Genomic DNA, 27,252 nt, shown 5'->3' with positions numbered 1-27,252 from the left:
CTAGAACCGAGAGGAGTCGGACACCCACCCAACGATTCCGATGCTAGAGATGCCGCGGATCTCCCAGCTCCAATAGTCTGTCCTCTTGGCAGCCCGAGGGGGTGAGGAATCTGAATCTGCGCATTCCTGGCTGTCAGCCATGGTGAACTAGAAGGCTGGAGGCCCCCGACACTCTGCCCGAGGGCAGACACGGGCCACGGCAGCCGGTTTCAAAGCTGCGCCGGCCTCCGCTCTCCTCAAGCCTGTGATTTCTGCAGGGCCCGCCTTTACGTCATCGCACAGTGAGCAGACGAGCTATAGCGAACCAGAATAAGGCGGGTAGTGGAAAAAGCGGCGGCCTCCATGTGAGGCACTTTGTGTAGAATCTATCAGGTGGCACTGGCGTTCCATCCCGGACCACTTCTGCCGGCGGCGAGCCCGTTCGAAGCGTAGCTGGTTTCAACCTTATTGGTTCATTACCACGGCCTGTATGTGTTTCATGGATGTTGCAACGTCTATGAATTAATGTTTAAAGTTTATTCGCGCAATGTAGCGATTTTGTGTTTTCGGTACGCTGTAGTGTTTGCCCTGGCTGGCTGGCTGGCAAACGCTCCTCCATACGGACCCATCTACCTCCCTAGTCTTGCAAGGCACCCAGAGTATCTTGTCTTTTTGGAAATAAAGACCATAATTAGTATTCTGCTTTGATTTTCAGTTATATGCCCATAATAAATGCGTGTACCACTTTCCTTTGTTAAAGAACATGCCATTGTGAAAAATAATTGTTGAAAAGCTACACTTCCATTTGGAACGTGCTGAACGAAGGAAAAGTAGGTAAAATACTCGTAATCATTGCGGCACTCTTTGTGGCACTATTTCTGGAGTGTTGTAGCGTTCGACTTCCGCCGTCCGCCGCAGGTGATCAATCAGACGACTCTTTCCTTGGGGTCAAGCGGGGTTTATTACCATGACTCCTGGATTCCGACCTGGCCAAGACTCGGGACAGCAACTCCTGTCGGCCGCACTGGCCACCCCTTTTAAGCCCGTGCGTATGCAATGGGCACCGGGAGCCGCCCCCCCGCTAGTCGCCGGTTTGGCCGCCGTGTGGCGGGCCGAGCGCCCCACACCTCTCCCCCTTAGAGGTCGAGGTCTAAGATGGCCTCCTCGTGGGCCGGGTCGCGGAGCAGATCCGGGCGGAATCGGCGGAGCACCCGGATGGCCTCCGCGACTTTCAACGGGCGGGGAGCTGCCGGAGGTGCAGCAGGAGGTGGTGCGGCTCGGCGAGCCCAGTCCGCGGCGACGCGAGCTTGGTGCAAGGCGCCCGCCAGGTGGATGGGGTGGTGCAGTTCCGGCACTCCACAGACGGGGCACAGCAGGCATCGAGGCTCAGGCTGTAGAAGCTCTGTCGAGCCTGCTTCCTCGCCTTCATGAGGGCCTGAAGACTGATGTTGGATGAAGCTCTCCTGTCGTCGCCGAATCCACCCTGGAGGTCGTGGAAGACGTGATCTTGCGCGAACCGTCGGAGCAGCGCCCCTGTGTAGATGCGCAGTAGGATGGATGAGATGGTGATGGGCCTGAAGTCTCCGCCAGTAGTGGCCGAGCGGGACTTGGGTATGAAAACTCTTGGCCACCTTGAGGTCCTCGGGAAGCATAGCGAAGGCCAACCAGTTGGTGAAAATGATGGCAAGAATGGCTGGTGGAATCTGGAAACCTCGTTCAGGGTAAGGCCGTCCGGGCCAGGGGCAGTCTTTGCGTCGGTGTTCTTGAGCACTCTTTGGAGCTCTCCTTCGGTGAACGGCTCCACCTCTACGTTGAGTACTTGTTCGGATGTTATGAACCCGTCAACCGGTTTTGATGGTGTAGACATGAGAAGGTCGTAGACCCGGTGGAGCTCCGAGAAGAGGACTGCTGGGTCAGCCCAGTCCAGCCCCAACTCGTCGACGAGCACCTTAGGCCCCAGACTGTACAGCCGTTGATGTTCTGCATAGCGTTCGTTACGGCGCTGGTTACGGTTCTTGGCTAGACGACGCTTCTTTTTCTTGCTGCCCTCGGTGCCTCCCCTCTCCCCAGGTCCTCTCCTATCTGGATGGGGTCCAGCAACCCTTGAGCGATGGTGACAGGGGTTCCTGGTGCGGGCTGCAGACGCACCCAGGCAGATCCGGCGTCGTGAACGCGGACCGGTTGAATAGGAACCGGCTGCTTGTGTGCCGCCGCCTTGAAGGTCTCCAGGATCTCCTTGTAATGGCGTGTATTTCGCTGCCCTGTGATTCCCTGTGAGGACTGGGTGGTGAATACCCTGGCAAAAGCAAGGTTCATATGAGGGTGGTCCTTGCAGGTGATCTCTGCCCTGGCCAGTGCCGTCAGTTCCGAGACGGTCCACCGCGCGTTGAACTCTGCTGGTGGAAGAGAGTTTGCGGTGCCAATGTACGTGTGACCTCTGCGATGATGGATTTAGCAAAGGGACCAGGAACGATGACAGTTGGCGGGGTGTCTGGCGAGGGGCCACAAAGGGATGAAGTTCGGAGTAAGGGTGAGACATCCTTTCCCCGTCGCGTGCCGAGCTCCCTGCGCATCGCCTCTGCGCACTGGGGCACCAGACGGTAGTCCCGGACGCTCTGCCATGTTCTTCTTAGCATCAATGCAGCGAGCTCTTCGTCACTACGCATGCACAGAGAAGCCTGGAGCTTGCACAGCACGAGTGCATGAGTGTCCCTCTCTGTCCAGGGCCTTGCCTCCGGTGTAGGGGGGATATCTCGGGGGGTGACCGGGGTTGGAGAATGATGTATGGACTTCTCGCTTCACCGCTGTGGTCTTGGCGTGGTGAGGGGTGATGAGGGTATGTCCGTCTGCAGGCCGGAGGAATCTTGCACTGATGGCAGTGGTCCCCCTGGAGTGGCAGTGGGGGGCTCACCATGTGCAGGAACCCTGGAGTCCGGCCGAGGTAACCTGCTCCGCAGCTGTTCTTGCTGTAGCAAGTCCCTGTACAACTTCCGCCCCCTGATGCCCTTGATGGTTTGCCAAGGTACCCCTGCGTACCCCTTGGCGAGTTCTTTGTTGGTAAACTTCATCTTGGCGGGCATCGACAATTCTTGGACCGCCAAAGTCCTGACGTCCTCCGCGGTCCAGTCACCTGCTGGTGGGAGACGCAAAGCAGGGGTGCTGGTTGTGAAGGGCATCGACATGTCTGCCCTCTTGGAGTCCCGGGAGAACTCTGGGTGCTCCTTCTCCTCGGTGTGACTTGCAGGGGAAGGAGTGGAAGCCTGCGGAAGCTCGTTGCTGGCCACACTGTGTGAGTCGGCGTTCGTCACTACGGTTGAAGTGGGCGATACTAATGGTTTCTTCCGACACCTTGTGTAATGAGACGACATGGAGGTGCTCTTGGTGTACGTTTTGGCGAGGCAATAGAAGCACCTCCGTACGAAGTGACAACTATGAACATGTTCGTAGTGCCCCCCAGAGAGATGCGAGAAGTTAGTCGTTTGTCGCACAGGTGGCAGACAATCTCCTCTGAGGGATACAGCCTCTCAAAGGTTTGCTAACACGCTAGGTGATGGATGAGTCCCTGACATGCTGAAATAAATAGGAAAAAAAAATATGAAGCACTATTCCCCCAGCCGCTTGCGACACAGGGTATTTGTATTTAAGTGTAGGCTGTGAGGCCGAGAGGGAGAGCCTGGTAATGTGGCCTGTGCTGTACAGGCCACAGTAACTTGTTCAAAAGGCACAAAGTTCCCTAGAGCACTAGATTATACTAGTCCTGCAGACTACGCCACTACATGTAGTGAAAACCAGCTAGTGGTGCCCTGCGTAGCCCCAAAGCGTAGATCCGATCCACAGGGCTGCATGCCGAAGCACAAAAAAAAACCCCAAAAACCATGTTTATTGCGCCAAAGTGCCGAACTGCGCTTGATTACGAACAAAAAACCTACAAATGTTGCTAAAAGAAAGGAAAGGAAAGTGAAAAGACGTTTTTCTCTGCTGCTAGTCTAACAGAGGTGGTGAAATCCACGGGTGGAACGTGTTGCCCTCTGTTGATGGCCGGCGCAACTAAACAAAGTTGCATGCGCTCCGAGTTCGCGTGCAAAGTTCGAACTGGAAACCGGCAGAGCTGCCACGAGAAAAAAAAAAGGATGGCAGTGGGACCAGGGACTTTTGTGCGTGGTTCGACGCACGGAGACTGAAAAAAAAAATGTTTAGTGTAGGAACCAGCGGTCCACTAGCGCCTAGCACTAACTCCAGCAGCCAAAAAACGAGTGACCGTTAAGGGGTGAAGAAAGCCTCAGCGGCCGGCTGCTCACACGTTTGGAGAGGTGCTGAAACTGCGCTGGCGGACTTGAGAATCTTCCAAGAGCAGCGGGGGGTACCCGGCGGTGTCCGGGAGCACGCAATAGTCGTGGAGGCGTGCGGACCTGGCCAAAGGCGCGATCGCCGGGAACTCGGCTCGCTAACCAAACGCAGCCGAAACGAAGCTGACTTTCTCTTTACCCACAAAATACCCAAGGCATTTGGCTTTTTTTTTTTTTTTTTTTTTTAACGAGTAGGACTTGTGCACAAAAATCGTTTCCTCGCCCACCCCTTCGCAGAGGCATCAGGCTGATCTTTGGCATGAAGTCTGGAAGTCCTTATCCTCTCCAAGGGAGAGGGACCCACCAATAGCCCCATGGCAACACACAACCGCCGGGGCGCTTCATCGCCCGTGCACCACGGAGGTCATCTGCTGATGCCGACGAAAGCACCTGACCCCCCCCGAAGGCAAAGTATAGTCAATACCTTAAAATCCTGTCTACCAAACCCAAGATTGGTAAGAGCTGCAGCACTTTTTGGCGACCAAACACTTGATATATATGTGATAGTCAAACTAGTCACAACCGGTGCAACACTATTGGCCCCTTTAATAATATCCAGAAGCTCTGGAACACTATAGTTTGCACTTTCCGCTCATGTGCGGCATCTGGGGTGGAATACGTACCCACCACCTGTGTATCAACCACAGTCATCTGACTACCTCCTGCAATAACGAGGTCTGGCACATATTTCTGTGTTGCGGTGTGGCACTCGGGTTCTACCAGCACCTCCCATCCCTTTTCTTTCAGATGACCAGGAGCATACTGCACTAAACTATCATGTCGTTTGATTCTGGCACTGTGCGTGCAGAAGCAATTTTGCGTAATGTGTCCCAGTGACTCCGCGGAGTCACAACCGGCCCGACGAGTCAAGACGTCCCGACCCCTTTTAGTCCTAGTCATGTGAGGAAGCGCATTTGCCCTCGTCTTTACCAAATCAATGAACCTCTTTCCATTCATCGGACGTGTACCTTTTCCAACCCACACCTGCGAAGACGGTACACGTGAGCACTCCTTCAGGGCAGCACCGTCTGCACTCTTGTGCCACTCTCTCGCCCAAAACCTGGATACAGCACCCCTAGATCGAAGCACCTTGCCCTTAAAGATGAACGACCGTTCTAGTCAATCTTTCAAGTCGACCATGTGCGGCAGCTGCAAGGCCACGGCGCACGCAGGATGCGATGACGTGCCCAGTGCCAACAATCTATGCAGTGCCATACCTGGTATGGCGGTACGTAAACAAGGGGCACCAAGAGAGTCATAGTTACTCCCGCCGTTTATTCGCGCTTTGATGAATCTCCTCACGTTGACATTCAGAGCACTGGGCAGAGATCACATTGCATCAACACCGACCGGAGGCCATTGCAGAGTGTGTCGGTCATATCGCTTTAGGTTCCGTCCACAGGGACCAGCAGCCATCTCCCCCTTTCAGCCTTCTCCTCCCATTTACACATAATGCCCCTTTAAATTGAATATAAATTGGAACTAAATTTATTGGTAGCTCTCGACTGAATTCAAACCCATGTGCCCACAGTTTGGAGCGCGGTGCTTTAACCACTCTGCCATCGGCAAGAGTTCATAGCCGCTTCCAAGAGCGGGGTTTTATATCCACGGTTTTCTTTTTCAGGGGAGCACTAGCAGCACTGCCAAATTTCTGAATATGGCACATGATCACGTAACATTATATGACCACATAAGTTGCCTAATCACGGAGATTACGGGATCATGTGTCACCTAAGTTCAGGCCTAATTAAATCCTGCAAGTGCTAAGTAGGCCAGCATGATTACAAAATGATAACCAATACAGTAAAACCTCGTTATAACAAAGTTGAAGGAGCGGTCGTAGTTATTTCGTTATAACCATTAGTTTGTTATAGCCAATGTCCATTTCTCCATACTATTAGCAAGCAAGGGGAATTATGATTGCCTTGTTATATCCATTAGTTTGTTATATCCAATTTTGTTATATCGAGGTTTTACTGTAGTGTAAGGTTACGTATCGCATGTCACGTAAGATTAGAAATAAATGGAGCGTGCAAGGCTTAAGTAGGTATGCGTTCTTACTCTTCCTTAGCGGATGGGAGTGAAGAATGCACGAAGCAAGAGGCAGGCAGAAGATGAGGCTGAGCAGCCATGAACATTGTGCCCAGCAATCCCCATATGCACAGCACGCACATCATGTGTATGGTAGAGCTTGACACATTTTGTGCTTCTAAGGCTTTGACAGGATAGTCAAGCTTGGGTAACTTTTTTAAAGTGCAGCTTTTAGACGCCCGTTTCCGGGTTGAGCGGCGTCGGCATTGGCGTAAACGCGTGTTGCATTATGAGACCTTTCCCGTAATGACGTCACACTTGAAGTCTAGCTCAATTTAGCAGAAAAAATGTAACGGAAATGTTTCTGCTAAATTTAACGGGGAAATCGACATCACGTGGCCTCAACACCAATTAAGTTTCCCCGCTGAATTTAGCGGTAGAGTTTCGGTAAATTTCCCGCTGAATTTAAGAAGAATATTTCCCGGCTTTATTTAGCGGGTAAATTTTCGCTTAATTTAGGGGGAAATTGAGCGGAAATTTCCTGATTAATGGGAGGGAAGCAGGAGAGGAGGAGGAAAGGGTATGGAGGGGGAGCAGGGACATACCCTCCCCTCCCCTCCTCAAGAGCTGCGCTCTAATTTTACATTACAGAGAATTGTAAACGTCTTTCATATTTTTTTCTGTTGATCTACACTATTGCCATCGCAACATTAGAATTGCTAATCTTGTGAAAAAAAGTTCCTAATTTACCTTGCCATCAGTGACTTCAAACAGATGCGGCTCACTGACTGGAACAGCAGTGACTGCAGCAGCAGCGACTGTAGCAGCCTGCCCTCGTTCAGGCACTGTTAATATAAGCTTCATTGATGAGAGACAGCTAAAAAACTGCACTTCGAACTGATCACCAAACCTATTCGAATCCAATTAGCATAAGCCTCAAACCTAAAGATTGGGATCTGTAAGTCGTGGAAATTAGACAAAAGAAATCAAAATGAAGTGTGAACAAAGCAGATGTTACATGACGTCTGACTTTAGCAGTAATATTTCATTTTTCCCACTGCATTGAATCGTTTTCACCCACAAGGCAGGGCAAGAATAGGACAGAGCGCTCCGTCTTATCCTGGTCTTCCTATTCTGATTTTGTACAATTTTACCTTATATACCTCTTATGCTGTTTTTGCACTCATCATATACAACGAATATTAACTAGCAGAGCTTTTAGCATTATCATAAAGTTGCGGTCTTGCAGCTGAAACGTGACCCCCCCCGGCGGAGGGGGGGGGGGGGGGGAGGCAGGCGGCGGGCGGGGCGACGGGCGGCTGCTGCACTGCCACTAAGCTTGCAGTATTGGGTGACGAAAATCTAGCTCTTTCCTTCGGAGCACAAGAGACAGAGATAACAATGAGTGTCCTTGTGATCCTATATGACTCTGACTTACCGACTACTATATCTGTTGTGATGTGTCCCAGCCTATTGTGGCATAAACTTCGTCACCCTTATTATAATGATCCGCCTTCCATCTGGCCCCCTTCATGCCCGTCACGAGAAATTAAGTAAACTAGTACCACTGTATACTGGAAACAAATTAATTTTCACAAAGACCTAATTTTCACGAATCGTCTACATTTTGCAAAAAATAGGTCTCACAAACTATTTGGCTAAAATGTGAACATACAGAAAGCTGTAGTGAGGTCCTTGCGGATTGCAAAAATGGGTACCAGTAATTATTCAAGCTCTTCAGCTTCAGTCGAATTCGCGAAAAATGGAGCCCACGAAAAATAAGTCATGTACAAATGCTTTGTTTTCCCTCAATTTGAAACTTGGCGATGACACAAGCATCAGTGGCCATGGCAGAGGGTTTTGTGGTGCTGGTTGGACCATTTTGCGTAAAAGCAAGTTTTGGAAACTTCGAAGTGGTCGAACTGGTCTTTTGGGGCTCCTCCCTTATCTTTCTGGAAATCTGTCTTATGCACCTTATGACCGGAGATTATGGCGAAGGTCCCCATGACCTGGAGATACAAGAAACAACCCCCATGGTTCGCCGAGCCTTTGGTACAACACTTCCTATGTGCACTGTGAAATCTAATGTTTGTGTGAATGTAATTTCTAAGCTTGACAAAGAGTCATACATGGTAGGGGCTCACTGAGCAAATGATAGCTCGATTTGCCCACCCTGTGGGGCCTGCTAAAGCGCATCACGGCACTTTTCGTGGTGTGCAGCCGCTAGCAGTTGTTAGTCACCCGGCACTTTATGTCTTTGATGTAGTCCTGGAGAAGGAGGCAGCCAGGTGGAGCCAGCATCGAGGTGTGGTCTGCGTACTGAACGAAAGAAAATCTATCATCCTGAGGCATGTCATTGACAAGAAACAGGTACTGTGGCACACTGGAGGGGACGTTCATCGTAGCTCAGTGCACACCTTGGTAAACAAATTGTGCGATTTTTCCCTTCAGTTAGTTTGGCAGCCACTTGAGAAGGAAGCCATGAACGCTGGCGCCTGACATTTTATGTAGCAGGAGATCGATGTTGAGGGCATCGAACGCGTAACTGAGATGAAGCCGTAGAAAATCTTTCTTTTTGCGACTGCCAAGATTGTTGCTTACAAAATGACACGGGGTCGCCAGGACCGTCCCACAGCTGCGGGCGTGCCTAAAACTGTGCTGTGTCTGCAATAAGTATCCAGTGCTCTCTAAAAATCGAGGAACTGACTGTTCAGTATGCATCCTAATGTGCGGTAGATGATTAATGTTATTGAGGTTGGACGCTAATGCTTGACGTCACTTGTAGGCTTCTCTTTCCTTTCGTGAATAGGGGTGAGTAAGGCGTGTTGCCAGGTGGTAGGAACAGCTCCCTCATCGAAAATACTTTGAAGTAGACAGCTGAGGGAGGGATCAAACTGTACTGCGTTATCATCCTATAAAAGGCAGGTGCCACACCATCTGGACAAGGGCATTGTGATGGCTTGATCTTAGACACGGCTGTTCACAGTTCTTCCTTTGAAAAAATGATCCCCTTCACGCATGGTGCATCATTGTCAGATGGTGTGGGTGCGAAAGCAGAAGATTGTGACGACTCCGTGGTTCGTTGGTGTTGCAGACAGTGTTAAGGGCTGGGGGACAGCAAAGGAAGGTGGCCAACTCTGCTGTTTCTAGGAGAACCTTCTTGAGGCATCTTTCGTCTTCTTCAATGTCGGTTTCAAACCTAAGTTCCCTTTCAAAAGCAAGCTGAAATATAAATATATGTTACAAAGTTTCGCAGGCACATACTGGAGTGTACACGTAACAATACTTCCCTACCTGAGAACCCAGTTTGATTTTTTTCTGGAAGCTAATTGGAAAGCCGAAATCCAGAATGGAGAATCTTGATTCAATTCTGGAAATGTCGGTTCCAGATTGGAGAATCTGGATTCGGTTCTGGAAACGTCAGTTCCTAATTGGAGAATTTGGATTTGGTTCTGGAAAAGTCAGTTCCAGAATGAAGAATCTGAATTCTGCTCTGGAAGTTTTCATTTCCAGAATGAAGAATCTGAATTCTGCTCTGGAAGTTTTCAGTTCCAGAATGAAGTTAGTGGAACCATCACCTGAAAATTGATATCCAGTTACGCCATGTGATACATATAGTGGGAAAACAAATCCAGGAGGAGAAACTATAGTGGTCACATACTGGGTTTTTTTAAAACCACCTAGGTATCTGGCTCTATACTTGGAACCTCCATTCAGGGATCTGTTCTGTTAACTTATCCCCAAAGCCAGTTTGTGCAAACTGAAATGAATATTGAAAACAAAATGTGGTTCCTAGAAACCTGAATGTATTGTAAAAGACCCACTTAGCAGAAATTCGCTGAAAAACCCTCAGGCATCCAGGTAAAACATTTCGCGAAACAAAAAATCTCGGATATGTATGTCGTTTATATTTTTTTAGTTGTTAGGCTGGCCCAACAAAGTGCAAACAGCTATGGAAATTTAAGTTATAGGTATTACATTTGGTGACAGTGTTGCCTATTCTGTAAAGCATATATACGAGTTTGTGGAAACTGGAAATAATATAGAACAAATGGAATTCCTGCCAACCAAAACTTACAGTATGCCTAGAATTGAAAATGCTCAGCCCAGCTAGTGGATAGTGAAATTGATATAGAGCTGTCTTAGCTAAATATCGACACAGGTTTTTTAGTGGCATCACCTACTGCTATTATGTCTTGCTAAGACGAGCTAAAAAAGGCACGTTCTAGGCAGATTCATGACAACTTGAAGAATGCAGCTGGCCCATCAAGTGCAGAAGGCATTTTTAGAAGCATTGAAATGAAAAAAAAGTAATTGTTTTTTATAATGAAGTCGCCAAACATTTCTACCTTATTGGAATTCGTTAACAGCAGTTAGCATCCTCTGCATCCGCTCTACATTTATTTCTATACTATGATTGATCTCTGAAAAAAAATATTACTAGAACCCCCAAGACACCGAAAGGCCATTAGACACTACATAAATTTAAACCAACTTGCACAAATGCTTACTTCAAGTAATAACCTCAAAGGGCAACTCCACCCCAGAAATACATTGCTATACATTCTAATGTGCACGCTCTATTTAATATTTGTGTTTGAAAGCTCACTAGACAAGCATCAGTAACTATCTTGCTGTTCAGTTTTACGTGTGCCAGTTTAAGATTTTCACAAGTACTTGTAGGTGTTAAGAGACAAATCATCGAATGACAGTACAGTAATTAAGAGAGCCAAGAACTTATAACCCTCATACATAACCTATAGTTACTAAAACAATTAACTAGTCAAAATTAACACAGAAGTATGAAAACAAAATCAATCAAATCATATGTGAAATGCTATTAACAAAAGCCTATTTTGTGGTCCACGAATACAGAAGGTTTTTGAAGCTATTCAATTATGATGCAATGTAGACAGAATAACGAAAGGTCTAAGTCTATTTCAGTCTTTTCAACTTGCATTATAATAACAAAAGAGTGATTTTCTCATTTGCCTGCTTGCAGTTAAAAACAAGCCTACCCTACTGCTACCCCTATAAGCTTCACACATTTTTGTCAGAAAGGTTAGGGAAAGACACATTAGGAGGCTGAGACATGGAATTGATTTACTCAAACAATAGCCATCTTCCACAGGTCGATAATCAAATTAGCCCGACTAGTCTCAGAAGAGCAAATCAAGCACACGAAGTATAACAAATTGTAAACAAAGAAAATCACTTATGAATGTAGAGTTACCTGAAGGAACACCTTAGGAGCAAAACAAGAAGTCTGAAGATGTGAAAGGCACAATCTCGATAGATTTCCCTTGTTGACACAAAGGCAAAACAGGGACAAATTATCACAGGATGTTGGTTCTGAATATTTCAACTCCTAGGGAACAGTCACTTTACTTCGGCACACCTGGTTACATTACATCAATCGCGCTCAAGAAGGTTTGACAGATCACAGACATAGCATGCTGAGGGCTTCCTGAAAGTGAGAAAAAGGCATGGTGCCTTCAGCTGCTGTGGTTTAACAGCCTGCAAGTTCACGTGAGAAAGAAAACAAAGCCTGATGTGCTGCGGGAAAGCACCTGCCAAGTGATGACAACTTCCCAGCACAGAAGTGTTACCTCACCTTTCAAAGGCAACACTCTCAAAATGGTGAAATCGCACATATCCTTTATTTGAATGACCTAGGAGTCTGTCTTTTTACTCCTGGCATAGTTTCGGCTGTGACAAATCTGCCCTTTCCATGCGAAGTGCTTGTACTCTGTAGCCTGATCAAAGGCGGCCCCAGATCCAGCGGAAAGACAACTCTGTTCCTCTTTGCTCAAAGATGCCTTCGAAGAGGAACCGAGCAGGCACACTTCGTTTGCATACTTGAAGTTTTGGTGTTTAGTGTATCCCAGAATATCACAGCACATCACTTTGACGCTGTCACTTAGAAGCGAGGACACCAAAGTTTGATCCCAACTGCTGATACTTCACTACCCTTTCCGGAAGAGCATTTGATCCTTTCACCAGCTTCACAAGCTGCCCGTTACCGCTTTCAAATTCAAAAGCAGAATGGCCCCACAATGGCCCCAGTTGCTGCACTGCTTCCGCTAGGTGGAGTAACTGGTGCAGGCTGAACGTCATTGCTGGAGCTCCATACAGCCTCCCTGTCATGCCCACAAAGGTCCAGAGGAGTTTCTCTGAAAGCACAATATGACATTATTAAAGCTGGCCCGAAGTAGGACACAAAGAAACCGAAGGGGGAGAACTCGCTTGCAACATCAATGGATGCTGGAGTTACGGTGTCCCTCAAAAGTGCATGGACGGCCTCCACCAGCTTCTTTATGTACGGCCAGTATTGGCCCAGAAGGACCCTGTACATGCAGGGAAGCGAGTGGTAAGCAGCCAGTGGCGCCATTCGGAAGCCTTCCAGAATAGGCGTGTGCTCAGTGCCCTTGGGAGTCTCGTGGAGCTGTGTGGTGGCTTGATTTCAGCCAGCTGGCTGTTGATGACAGCAATAGAGGCAGTGTTTCCTGTAAATAAACAGATCAAATGTTACTAAATAAATGAAAGCATTTGCCAGTCTGTTTTTGAAAACTGGGGCAGAATCTTTGGCAATTTAGTATGAAACAATTGGCTTAGATAAATTATCCCTCTTAAAAAGAGTGCAAATTCTATGTGCCATTACTCCGATAAAACATACGCTTGGTTTTCTAATACAAACGTCTAGCTTTATGGTCGAATCCACCCAATATGTAAGTGAAATCAGTGCATACTGCCTGCTAAAGATGACAGAAAGTGCAGCAACAAAGAAAATAGTTTAGACGAGACATAGCACGAAATGCCTTGCGTGGTTTAGCTCCCCAGTTTTGCCCATGCTCTTTTCCCGGTTTATCTTTCTACGTTACACAATCCAGCTGAATTCTTCGTTTTATTGCTCAGTGCAGTCAGTCTGCAGAAGTCTTACGAGGCTTAGCCTCCACAATTCATTGAGCTCTTTTGCGAACTAATAAGCTAGTTAAAGTACCTAGAAGCCACACTGACAGATGTAATGATCTGGTTCCAACCGGCTTGGTGTCCTGTACTGTACTGTTGTAAAATCTCTAGAATTGCATAGCGAACTGACATAATGCCTCCTCTCCTTTTTCCTTCCTTGTGCTAAAAGTTATTTAAAGATTGTACAACATGTTTCGAAATTGGCACCCTGGATTAGAAAGAATGAAACAGGAGATTCTCCTGATGTTCACTTCCAAAGTCTCTTGTTTAAGCTACCGTGATATACTGGGCATGCACCATTGTCGCATAACTGCCTACCCCATATCACACTTTTGAACCGTTTGAAAAGTAAGCAAAGAACATGCAAAGGACTCCCATTAAAGAAAAGGGGCAGAAGTCATTTCCAACGAGAAAGGAAATACCAGTGATGCTGATATACTTTTTAGTAAGCTGGTCTCCTCCACCTCTTCCATGTGACAGGGCTATATAACACTGGACGCAAATGTCACCACATGATGTGAGAAGAGCCTTGAGGAACTGACAGAATGCACTGAAAGAATAAAACACGTAAAGGACAAACACAGACACACACAGTTCTTTCAATGAGCAGCGAACATTTATGAGATGCCCATTACCCTACGACCTTGAACGACAAAGAATTGAAAGAAAACGAAAATATTCAAAATTTAATATAAAACCAATTTACTCACAAACTTTAAAAATACCAAATTAAAATGATAGCAAAAAAATTATAGGGAAAAACTTAAGGAAATTTCGTGAAAAAGGGGGAAAGGAAGAAAAAAAAGAAAGGAAATTAAGGACGAAAATAATCCTGGAAAATGGGAACAAGAGGGACAAAGGACAAACACAAATCTCCAAACACAGCTAGGTTCTTGTCCAGCTCGCTTGTACCTTTACATTAACTGCATTATAATCAGGAAATTAACCCCTGAAAAGGGGGGAAAATAAATAAGAAAAGAAAGGAAAAGACAAAATTAATTGATCACAACAAGCTTTTTACGATAATTTTTACGCTAGAAATTCCAGCTTTTTTGACGACAAAGCCAAAGATGTCCCAGAGACATTGCTCACGGCATATCTGACCTTAAACGCTTCTATTGTTTCGGGCCCACATTTATCTATGTGTGAACTTAGCTAAGTGGTGTTTTCAAAGTGTGGGGTGCAATCGTGGCAGGTACGGGCATGCAGAACTATTGGGTGGAACGAGTCCGATGATGCCTTGGTAACATCTAAATGGTGTTCCCTAAAGCGAGCATTTAGGCATCTTCCGATGGCCGATGTATTCGCCTTCGCAGCTCAATGGACTCGAATCAAGTTCAATTTCAAGTTTTATTCGCCTCAAATACGTTCGTTCAAACGTATTACATGAGGGGGGGTAGAAAAATACAAACAAATGCAATGATATAATGGAAATAAAAGAACTAACGAAGGTTAAAAATTAACAACAAACAAAAACTAAAAACAAACTATACAGAATTCAGAACAAAGTTTACAGAAACCGGGCACAACAGAACTGGGGACTCAGTGCACAATTTATAGGAAACACAAGCAGACATGGCGCTGAAAACATAGTACCAAAGCCAAAAATTTTTTGCGGAATATTTTTTATCATTCTATTCAGTGACTATGTCGTTTGGGAGAGAATTCCCATTTTTAATGGACAGAGCAAGAGGAGAGTATTTGTATCTATTAGTGCGACCAAATATAGGTGCAATTTTCAAGGAATGATCATGACGCAAAGAAATGTATGAGACAGACTTACAGTGAGTGAGCATAAATGATTGCATGTTGTAATAAAAGTTATGAAAAAGAGTAAGGCGAGGGACTGTCCGACGTGATTCAAGAGAAGTTAAATTAGAAAGAACCAAGTCTAAGTGGGAGACACTGGTTTTCGTACTGTAGTTTCGATAAATGATTCCAATGGGTCTTTTTTTATTTTTAAGGCCTTTTGCAAGGCGTTTTGTTCGGCCACGCTACCCATGCATTTGCGACCTCGCTGCACCAGGATAGAAAAGTGCGTTCATTTCGCGCGTGTGGGGAAAGGGGAGGGGGTCAAAGTTTTGACTTCCCAGTTGGGGGTGGGTTTAATATGCAAGTGAAAAAAAAAGTCGAAATTTTGGAAGCCGACTTGGGGGGTGCGTTCATTACGCGAGTGCGTTCATTGTGCGTGTAAATACATACCTTACTCATAACTGTTGCAAAGCATGACCTGATGCACACCTCCGCTCTCTTTATATAAACATTGCCCTCGTACTCCACTGAGGTTGAGTGGAGGTAAACATCCAGGAGATCCAGGAACTGACACGTGCCGTGTTTGTGGATAACGTTGTTCATACTGAAATGTTTTTGGTTGACAAACTTTATTACGAGAACGGGAACGACGCTAGGCACATAGCTGTTTTGTGGTGTAAGGCTAGCTGAGTCGCACGTGTGGGTATCAACGCCGATTTGTGAGAAACTGCGAAGTGGGCACCACCAACCATAGTTTTCTAAATACATAACAGATCCTTTTTTCCCTTTTATTTTGCAAAAAGAAAGTTTATGCGAATTTTAAGAGTTCAGAGTCCACAGATTCGGCGATACCTTGCTGGCTGAACAACTTGATGGCTTGATCGAGTGGTTTCGGGTATGCGGGACTACTGGGCAGGACATTGGTGAGGTTGGTCGTTGAACGTGAGTTGGTAGTAGTCCTCAGGGATCGCGTTGTTGTTTCAAGCGAATGGTCAGATGGGGAATCGATTTCTTCTGTAATGCCCCCCCCCCCTCCCCTCCCCCGTCTTCCGCTCTGATTAGGTATGATCGTGGCTGTTGTCCGACTTGGACCACAATTCCGGGTTCCCATTTGTGGTTTCGACGGAAATAGACTCTCTCGCCTTGACTCAGAGGACGTAGTGGTTTGCTGTGTGCGTCACCATGTCGGTGCTGACACTTTTGACGGAACTGAAGGCGTGCTTGAACCTCCCTGATGTTGTAGTGCTGCTCAAGTTAACGCGGAGCAGCTGGCTTGAGGGTTGTGATCCTGCGGCCCATTAGCAGTTCCAATGGGGACAGGAGCTGATCCATCGGTGTGTCCCTAAGCTCCATAAGGACAAGAGACAGGTCGTTGCCTTCCTTCGGTGCCTTGGTCAAGCTGTTTTCATTCTTTGAACTGACCTCTCTGCAAGTTCATTCGACTGTGGGTAATCAGGAGAACTTGGATTATTTGTCATGTCCAAGCACTTGAGATACCCTTTGAATGCTTCAGAGTTGAATGGCAGGCCGTTGTCACAGACCCCTTCTAGAATGCCGAATCAAGCAAACTCCTTTTTTAGGGTTGCGATCCTTTGATAGCAGAGGTGTCCCCCTTTTGCTCTATCACAATGTACTTGCTAAAGTAGTCCACTACAAGTAGGTAGGTGACACTGTGGAGATGGAAGAAGTCATTGGTGACGATTTGCCATGGTTGTGTTGGAGACCGTCTGTCTCCCAGGGGCTCTCGTTGGTTCGACCGCTGGTGTTGCTGGCAGAGTTGGCCGTTGGAGACCATTCTTCTGCCAGCACCCGTTCTCCGAAACAATGCCGCGGAGCGGGGCGTTTTCTGCATGGGTCTTTGCAGAAAAAAAAGGCACTCTTATGAACTGATGTGCGGGCAAAGCTAACGCATTTCTTTCTCAGAGCGGGGAGGTTCAGTTGAGAGCATATCTCCCTAGCCTCAGACCTTAAAGACCCTGAAGGTCTTTCCTTGAGTAAAGCAGTTCTTTTTTCGAGTGCAGCTTCCACCTTTTCCTCTTAGATGTCCTCGTTCATAACAACGAAAACTACCATCTTTTCTTACTCTAGCAGCTTTAGCTGGGCGTTGCGGACCTCCTCTACTGTTGAGTATACATATGACTTGCCTGGAGGAGGCAGGTGGGCACAAACGGAATGCACAGCTGTCCCTACGAAGTTCTGACGATCCTTTTCAGGGTTACTTGCTGCTACCTTGTAAACGGATGTCAGTTGGTCTACCCTCGATGCTGGAAGGTCTAGGGCGAACTTGGGCCCGTGAGACAGAAGTCCCACCGTGTCCGGGGAAAGCTGTTTGTCCAAAAGTACAACAGGGGGTTTCAGTTGAAGTCCGAAGCCTTCTGGCAAGACTTGCGTACCTCCCCAGGATTTTTACCCCTGCGGCCTCCAAGAGCCCGACTGCAGAACTCCTGAGGAAGAGGAACGAGGGTCTGTGGCGTAAAACGCATCGAGGAGTGCTGTCGTGGCCGGGGAGAGTCATTCTCATGAGTCGAAGTTCCTGGGATATCTCTATTCTTGAAATCTGCATGATCCTGTAGCTTGACAACCAAGTATGGGAGTGGAATCCCAGCACAAAGTCCACGGAGGCGTGGGCCACGTTTTTTCGCAAGCAAAGCCCCAGGGAGCGTAGACGGAGCCGCAGAAAGTTAATTATTGAGATGTAGCTGACGGCTTGAAGGAAGTTGCGGGGATTGAACACAGGGTGACGGGCGGACGTACTGAGTCAGGACATGAAGCTCACACAACTTGAATTAAAATTTAGGGAGCTTGTTTATAGAGACTGTGGGCACCCTTTCGGCTCCCCAGCCAAGTTGCCCGACTGCAAGGCAAAGGTGCCGATGTTTTCCCGCGTGGCGGCGACGTCACGCCAGCCACGCGCACGTCGGATGCGCCGCCTTGATAAGGCAGATCAGAGGCGGCGCACGGAAACTCGCTGCCTGGACTCCGGCAGCGCCGGTAGCAATGTTAATCGTCTTGTCCATGTCCAATTAAATGTAGTTTCTTGTTGTTGAAACCGTCGGCTCCGTGTTATTCCTCCGGGTCGGGTATGCAGCAAGGCAAACCGACCACAATGGCGCCCAACCGTGGTATGCTACCCACTCGCAGGAATTTCACGGGGCTTGGTTTCTTCTTTCGGTAAGCCTTTTTCATATTCCCCGTGTTTCCTATCGTTGTTTCGTGCTTCCGTCACGTCCGCGTTTGTTGTATTGGCGTGTTTGTGACTGTGTCTTTGGGACTGCGGCAATCGTTTTGCGCGCTTGTGTTGGGTTTTTGGGGGCGTTTCTTTTTTTTTTGTGCTTGCAGGAACGCTTACGCGACGCAGCACCCGGATGAAAGTCTGGTCCGGTACGTTCGGGTCATGCAAGAGCTCTTCAAGAGGGCGGACCCGAAGTCACCGGAGTCGGACAGAGTAGCTCGGGTCAGAAGACAGTGTCACCCCAGGTACCACGTCTACCTGATCAACTGCACCTTTGAGACCCTTGAAGAGCTAGCCCGGGGCGCCCGCCTCATCGAGGAAGCTCTTCATGCCGAGCGGAACTACGTGCCGCCGCCACCAGCCAAGTACGCGCTCGAACCGGCATGCGCATGGCGGGGCCCCGAGGCCTCCACGCAAGTGGACTGTCCGAACGAGACCTCCCTTCCCCACCACGTCAACCAGGAGAGTTGGCGTGGCATGCATGGTGAACTCCCGTGCGGGATAAGCGTGTGTTCGCCTAACTCTCCCCGAGAGGTCCCCGGAGGTCACAGCGAGGCCCGTGAGGGTTTCGGGCGGGGGTCGCCACGACAGGTGGGAGGTCGTTGGCCGTGCCCTATCGCAAGCTGGGGCCCAACGGAGATCACCACCCAAGCGAACCATCTTCATCAGTCTGCTCCTGCAAGTGCTGGCGAAAACTGGCACGGTGCGGTCGCAAACCCGCAGCCCAGCAGCATTGACCCCCGCCGCAACGGAACAAGCCCTCCCCACAACAGCCAGTCGCAAGCCTGGTGGAGGCCCTCCCATAGTGGTTCCTTATCCGATCACTGGAGGCGGTCCGACGGGCACCTCGGTGCCGGTGGCCTAAGCAGGCAACTGTCGTCGGACTGCTGCTACCACTGCGAGCAGCCCGGCCATCACCGAAACCAGTGTCCAAGACTTCTGGACACTACAAACAAGAGGTGACACGAGACGGCGGCAAAGGGCCGGAACCAGAACCAGGGAAACTACTACGGCCGGCGACGCTGAAACCAGACAGCCACTCGCCGACGGCCGTTGCAGTCCCTGGGAGCAGTGAGGCCGTGGCACAGATTCCATCGGTATGTCGAATCCAGCCCGAGCCTAATATCATTGAACCGCGCATGACGATTTCACTGCTCGATTTTTCCATTGCCGCACTTTTGGATTCCGGGGCCGCTATCTCGCTCATAGGGGATTTCGTTTTGGAACTCTGCAAAGCAAAAAAGATAAGCCTCCGGGAGTGCGAAACCCGTTTGCAGCTAGCTTCTGGTACAGCGATAGCAGCTGGAGGAGCCGTGAGGCTGCAGATTCGGTTTAATGGAAAGGAGCGGCGTCAGCGATTTCTTTATATGCCAGAACTTGTGGTACCCGTGATCTTGGGCCGAGATTTCATTACAGGCGAAAGCATGACACTCGACTTTTCTGGTGGAGGATACCGGCTGGGACAACAACCGGAGCTGACTCCGTTTACCAAAAGGGAGGACTGCATCCCTAACCCGACCACTGCAGCCTACTTCACCACGGTGCCAGACGTCTTGCCTGTCGGCATTCCGGACCGTGATACCCCGCAAGCTACGTAAGCTTTTCATCCGATACATGCATGACTCTGCCTTGGCAGGACACAGCAGTGGGAGCAAGACTTACGAAAAGTTATCCCAAATTGCTACCTGGCCAGGCATGAGGCAGGATGTGCTCCGATATGCTCGTAGCTGCTCGGTGTGCCAGAAGGCAAAACCACGTGGTGGTCAGGCCCCCGGTCTCATGCAACCAATCGCGAGTCAGAGCCCTTGGCAGATTTGTTGCTGTGACGTCATGGGCCCCTTCCCACGTAGTACCCGGGGTAATCAGTACTTATTCGTGGTAACCGACCACTTCACGAAGTGGGTCGAGTTATTCCATTGCGGAAGCTAGATTCGCAAAAAATCTGGGAGTGTCTACTCGAAACATTCGCTAGGTTTGGCTTTCCTGCACAGCTTGTAAGCGATAATGCCTCCTATTTCACGAGTAAGGTGTTTGTGGACGCATGCGCGGTACTGGGAATCAAACACAAAAGAACTTCCCCGTACCACCCGCAAGCAAACATCACGGAAAGGGTAAATCGAAACCTTAAGATGATGCTAGTGGCCTACACAGAGCGCCACAAGGACTGGGACGCGAAACTGCCCGAGCTGGCATTCGCGACCCGTACAACCACTAATCGGTCAACGGGTCTCACTCCTGCCCAATTAAATTTCGGCAAGGAGCTCGCATTCCCGCTTTCTAACAGCCTCCTTTCTACAGAGTCTGGAGGAAGGCCTCGCCCCTACGTGAAGTTCGCAGAGGACCTGCGAAAGCGCTTCTCCGATAACCTTCGAGAGGCCAGAGAAAATCTCGACGTCGCCCGGGTACAGCAGGCTGAACAGTACAACCGGGGGCGACGTGACTTGCAGTTCGAGGTGGGAGATTTGGTACTCCGGCGTACTCACCCACTGAGTGACGCCGCTCGAGGCTTCGCAGCCTCCCTCGCCAACAGGTGGGAAGGTCCGTTTCGCGTGCGTGAAAAGTGCTCGCCACTCACTTACAAACTAGTTAACTGTGAGTCTAGTGAGGAAACCGGACCTGTTCATGTCACCGACCTTAAACGATTTTTCCAAGCAGAAGACGAAGATTCCTCGCAGGACCGGAACGACACTGACGGCAGTCCCGTTCCGGAAACCCCCTTGTCTCCACCAAGGCGGCGGTATAACCTGCGACGTCGGTGACACCAAAGAGAGAGGAACTTTTTTTTTTGTCTCCTTGGCCTCTTTCGCATTTTGGGGGTAGTTTTCTACTTCCACGGATCTGCCCCTTTTTCAAGAGAGGGGGGGGAGAAGATTGTGTGCCCACCTCAGATCCGTTATTTCAAGCTTTCTGGAAGGGGTCCGAAAATAACGTCAGGCTCAGCCCTCAACTGAGTCCCATGTCGTCTGCTTCCTTGTTTTTCTGTGGAGCTGGCTCATGGACACCACCGTCACCACAACCGCCATCGGAATGACACGGCGGCCGGTCTCATGGTGGACCGGGCCACCAAGGACGTCGGCGCGCCAGGGGCAGCCCAGAGAACCATGGACCACGTGCAGAGCAGCCACCTGCTGGAGGCCTGGTCCAGAACAAGCTCAAGTGACAAGCTGGAGCTGACCGAGCCGCCGCGCTCGTCAGCAGCCGCCGCGCTCGTCGGCAGCCGCCGCGCTCGTCGGCAGCCGCCGCGCTCGTCCAGCAGGCGCCGGCCGGACTTACAACGTCAGTCCAGAGCCGTATATGGGGCTCTGCGTCAGTCCGCCCAACAGCGCCATCCACCCCCTGACGCCCACAACGTCTCCCGTCATCGGCATGCCGGACGAAGCTTGAGGGGGGGGAAGTGTGGGCACCCTTTCGGCTCCCCAGCCAAGTTGCCCGACTGCAAGGCAAAGGTGCCGATGTTTTCCCGCGTGGCGGCGACGTCACGCCAGCCACGCGCACGTCGGATGCGCCGCCTTGATAAGGCAGATCAGAGGCGGCGCACGGAAACTCGCTGCCTGGACTCCGGCAGCGCCGGTAGCAATGTTAATCGTCTTGTCCATGTCCAATTAAATGTAGTTTCTTGTTGTTGAAACCGTCGGCTCCGTGTTATTCCTCCGGGTCGGGTATGCAGCAAGGCAAACCGACCACAAGACTTACAAACACAGAAAGAATAAACCCAAAGAGGTCAGAAACACAGACAAGTACATATCTTTCTTTTTTAAAGTTATTATATGGTTTTCCTCTTATCTTTTATCACGGAGACAGTATAGACCTTTGCAGAAACAGCTCGCTGGCCGCCGCCATTTTGCGACTCGAGTGACCCCTATTAGCCAAAAATTTCTGCCACCCGCCTGAGCTGTGGAAACCCGATCAGCGCGACTCCCCACCTGCATCGTGTGTTCGGAGTTCGCCGGCTTTCCTTCTAAGTGTTTACTCTATTTGCCTGTTCAGGATGCTTGCGTGTTTTTGTAATCTTCCACTGTGAGAACTTGGGAATACCAGGACTTATAGCCTTCTGGACCTTCGCAAGAAACGAGCGAAGAGAACGGGCGAAGAAAGCGAACGTCAAGCAGCCCGCGACGCAGGCCGTTCGACGTTCTTCGAGGATTATTTCCGTTGAGATAATCTCCGAAAAGCCTTCCCGGATATGTTCCCGGTCTTGGCGAGAAGTAGCTGATAGGGTCCGGGGAATGGGAACTAAATAGACACGTTCGTTCATTCGCACTAGTGCTGTGTATAAAAAACATCACTCTTCAAAACGTACCCCAAGACAAGCCGGATTCCGTGCGATCGTCGTGAAGTGACTGTCGTCGACACTGTATTTTGGATATGCTGTGTTATTTGAGACCTTTCTCAAATCATGTCCGGATAACGCGGCACCGTGGGGTACGCGTACAATATATGTTGTTCGATTTATGAGACTCGTTGAATTTCATATAGTGAGGGGGCAATACCCATGCAGTTCGGCTATCCTCTGGTGTGGTCAAATATATTAGGCAGTTAAGGTTGACACGGCTGAGTGTATAGTGCCGTTATAATCGCCACAGAACACAAAAGAAAAAATAAAGTGAGGCGATTTTGCCGCCACCAGCATTCAAAATTGCTCCTACGCAGGCTGCCACAGCCTACTGACGAGAAAACCCACAGCTCAGCGCAGTCGGGCAACACTGACGTACAGTCTCAAAACCAGGGATGCGCGCTGGAAATCGCTTCGTTCGAGACTGCCGCTGGAAAGGTCTATATCGAGGTCAGGGGGAGTAAACCTTGTGCGGTTTTTGATCTGGTCTGGAAACTTCAGGGAAGTGTTCTGGGTCTCTTTTTATTTTCGATATTTATAAACGATCTACCCTATGACGTTTCAGTTCAAATCAAACTTTTTGAAGACAATTGTGTGGTTCATAATAAAATGAAAACAAAAGATGATCAGATAAAATAAACCGTAATTTACAAAAAAAGAAAAAAAAAAGAAAATAGGCATTGGTGCGACAAATGACGAATCGTGGGGTTTCCACACCATATCAAAAATCATTATTTATGTCTATAACTAAAACAAAAAATCTGCTGGCCTATAATTATGACATGAATGGTTCTGAGCTTTAAGAGTTAAAGAATTTAAGTACCTAGATGTAGTATTTAATCTTGACTTAAGATGGAATACCCATATAAACAACGTGTGCATCAAAGCTAAAAAAGCACTGTGGGGCGACAGACGCAACTTTGCTGAAGCGACTCCTGAATGCAAATATGCTCCAAAAGCCAGGGTAGTCATAACGGAATAAGTTTACAGTGGCTTAACACAACAACAAAAAATTAACAACAACACAGACGTTTCGCCACCTATCCGGGTGGCATCATCAGTGTGAACTGGCCCGGTGGTTGGGAGAGTCAAAACCAGTCGACTCTAATCTACAAGTCCCCGTAAACGTCCGGTGGGGGGCCCCGGTTCGTCTTGCACGCCTCGGGGTCTCGGCGGATAAACCAAGATTCCACGAACTTCCTCGGGTCTCACCTCTGCTCACGAGCAGCATTGTCCAAGTCAAACGTATGCGCAGTCGTCCAGCTGTGGTCAACAAGCTCAGACTTGCTTCTCGTGGCATGCGTGGCCTTCACCACATCCCTTCTGTGTTCCTCAAGTCGGAATGTACCACCACCTCTCAAGCTGAGGGGCAACATTCCGACGTAGTCTCCTGCCGAAAAGTTATACAATGCTTGCGGCGGAGAGGCATCAGAGTTACTGCGAGTTGGGTAATTAAAAATAGAGATCACTACATCAAGCGCGGGGTGGTACATATCCTCAGGCACCATTGGCATTTCACTCCAAGTCACACGTACACCGTTCGTATTTGAAAAACATAAATCTAAAGCATTGCCTTGCTTATTAAGAACATTGTTGAGCCGCTTCAGATCCAAAAAAGAAGAGAAGTCTAAAAGATGGTTGCATTTCTCCTTTCAATAAAAGTTATCAGTCAAAACGTTGCACGCCTGTAGCTCGTTGAGTTTTTCTAACCCAACCAGACAACGCTGAAAATCACCAGGTGGCTTTTCTGGGGGGAGATAGAACAGACCAATAAGAACACGTTCTCTCTTTGCATACTCAATTTCGACGAACAAGCTCTCAGGAAAGTTTTCTAAATCTTGACGCCTCCTTGAGCTGTCGACCGCGACCAACACACCGCCTCCCGCTCCAGTTCCTTGAAACAAGTCACGGTCGTGCCGGTACACAACAAAACCAGGCGGAAAGTAATCGGAGGACCCGATGTTAGGACGCAACCAAATTTCCGTTAGACAGAAGATTGCATAATTAGACACTGTAACGTTACAAAAAAAAGCAATCGGCTTTTGTGCGTAAGCCGCGGACGTTTTGATATAATAAATCTATGCCAGGCATCACTTGTCAGCGGTTGTGGGATGTCCCTCTGAAGCGTGGAGCATGTCTCTCTGAAGGGTTCCTCTGAAAGGTTTAAAAAGGCTGGATTTAGGCCACACAGCTGGATCAGCAAGTTTCTCAAAATCCTCCGCAGCCGCGGCCACATGAAAGGAGCCGTAAGTGTCGAAACGGGTCTTTAGGTGACGGCACTCCACTTTGTCGATTCCAACGGAGGACAGGCGCGAAGAGTCGTCCTTGCAGATAATATCCGGCGCCAGCTTCGTAACAAACAGCGCTCTCAGACTCGTTGACGGCGAAACAACGCACAGCTTGTTGGTCTTGAATGCCCCGGTCAAATAATAATAAATGTAATAATAATAATAGTAATACTAATAATAGGAATTAGACGAGCCATACACGAAAAATATGTATTTTTAGCTCACCGTTTGGACAAAGTCTACAATGCTGTCCGAATGTACTTCTATGTTGCATTCAAGTGCCGTTTGATGGTTCTGCTACCGAGGACCCTCCTCCCTCAAGGCACGGGAGAAGAGGACGCCAAAGCGGTGTTTGCAAGCCGACGGGAGGCTAAATATGTTCAGTATATAGAGACATGGGCCGCCTTTCCTTTGGGGAAGGATCTCTACGATGTCGTGCTCCACGTCGACTCCGCCAAGATTTTTGTACGAAGCGGTTAGATGTCTACGAGTGAGGATGGCGGTATTGGGTTCCTCGTTGTCAGGAGTTTGGAAGGCTCTATAGATGGCTAGTTTGACCGCGCGGCGGGTTTTCTGAATCAATATGATATCGGGGGGAGTTTGGAGGGACTGGAGGCAGTGTTAAAGATAGCCACGCTTCAGTCGGAAGCTGTGGTAATTCCATTGCCAGATAGTGGTTTGGTGCCTACTGAGGCGTGGCGGGCGTGGGAGAGGTAAAGCCATATTGAGGGATGCACTGTTAGAGGTAGGGTATGGATGGTGGGGGTGGTGGAGGAGTTTAGGACCCCAACTGGGATGAGATGTTGGTGAGTTGGTTTATTTGACTGGTGAGTTGGGCCAATCTGGAGGAGTACTTTGAGACAGCGTTTTCTATCGCCGTACAACGGCTGTAACGTTTCGCTCTAAGGTTTGCAGTCTGGCACTGAAAATGCGAGACATTTCGGTCATTGACGCTGAGTCGGTGTAATTTGTCTACGATTTTGAGGCCATAGTATTGATTACTCTACGCTTGACAGACTGGGCGGTGCTGTCAGGTGAGGATATGGCAACTGCAACGGGTAGTGGGGGAGGAGTAGGAGTGGGCGCTGGAGGGGTAGGAGTTGGCGCTGGAGGGGTAACCTTTCTGTATAAGGAGGGGTCGTAAGTCTGCATTTTCCTTCTAAACGGCAGTGATTTATTGTGTGAGGGTTTGGACCTTTTGCCGTAGAGTTTGGACCTTTTGCCGTAGGGTTTGGACCTTTTGCCGTAGAGAGGGGCGGTGATGAGAGACATCCGACGGGCAAGGAGAATAGCCGGGTCGTGATTGCAGTCGATTAGGTATTGGCTGATGTCCTCCGGTGGACCGTAATCTGGCACATTAAAGATGATTCCGCGTGAGATCTTCGCAGGATTTGCCATATATGTGGCCAGAAAATAGTTCTCTTCGCCCTTCAGAGGGGGTGCTGAGTAGTATAGTTTTGAATGGCATTGATTCGAATTTTATCATCGCGTGCCACGTTGTAATTGGTCTGGGCAGTGTTAAAGACGAAGTCTTGCAGCTTGCCTGTGCTCATCGAGCTTAGGTTGAGGCCACCACGTGCACGGATGATGATCTTGTAGTAGTCAGGGAGTCTTGCGAGCTGCGGCGGGCGCGTCTTGAAGCCAGGCCTTGGCGAGCTGCGGAAAACCGGACGCCAAACGCGCCTCGCCGCTCGACTTGGTCGTTTACGTCGCCATCCGTTGTTTACCCTTGCAAGTTTTTTAGCCCTATGTTTTGCAGAAAGGGAGCTACGCTTTGTAATTTTACAAAAACCAACCTGTGAAATATACCTTTGACACAAAGTTCAGATTGCTATGTGCAGGCGCCAATTTTTATGGCCCATTTTAGATCGAGCCTGGTTATTTCAGTCACCCTATACTTACTGCCAGGTTGGATCACATTGGCATCTTATTAGCCTTCCTTTTCTTCACTTGGCTTTTACTAGTATGCTTTCACAAAAGTAGGAGTGAGGTCCTCGGTCGACTTCGGCGCGAACCTTAGGATGAGAGAAAATGGCAAAATGGCCCGTTTCCCGCCTTTCATGTACTTTATGTACCCGTAGATCATTGTGAACACTACGAATTAGTTTTTAACCTCTAGGTGGTAGTGGAACGACTGGTTGGCAAGAAGCTATCGAAGGAACAAGCGAAAGTGAGAAACCAGAGCAGCCAAGGCGAGCAATGCTGGCGACACGCACGGAGGGACAGCGGATTGGATCTCGGATTGGATTGAAAGTGTCAAAGACAGTTGGTTGTAAATTAGAACGGAGCAGTAACTTGTTACCAGTATAGGGTTGTTGCACA

General features: G+C 48.8%; 1 long non-coding RNA gene across 1 annotated transcript; it reads left to right on the top strand.

Annotated features, from left to right (window-relative positions):
* Nucleotides 1-2,083: 2,083 nt before the first annotated feature.
* LOC121834134 lies at nucleotides 2,084-4,971 on the top strand. Its single transcript, XR_006077070.1, has 4 exons — nucleotides 2,084-2,509; nucleotides 2,832-2,920; nucleotides 3,002-3,268; nucleotides 4,563-4,971. It is a non-coding gene; the product is annotated as an uncharacterized LOC121834134 (long non-coding RNA).
* The last annotated feature ends 22,281 nt before the right edge of the window (nucleotides 4,972-27,252 follow it).

Source organism: Ixodes scapularis, unplaced genomic scaffold (genome assembly GCF_016920785.2).
Source record: "Ixodes scapularis isolate PalLabHiFi unplaced genomic scaffold, ASM1692078v2 ptg000597l_1___fragment_1__unscaffolded, whole genome shotgun sequence".
Lineage (NCBI taxonomy): Eukaryota > Metazoa > Arthropoda > Arachnida > Ixodida > Ixodidae > Ixodes > Ixodes scapularis.
Note: the sequence above shows the minus strand (reverse complement) of the source record. Positions and strands in the feature narration are given on the sequence as shown.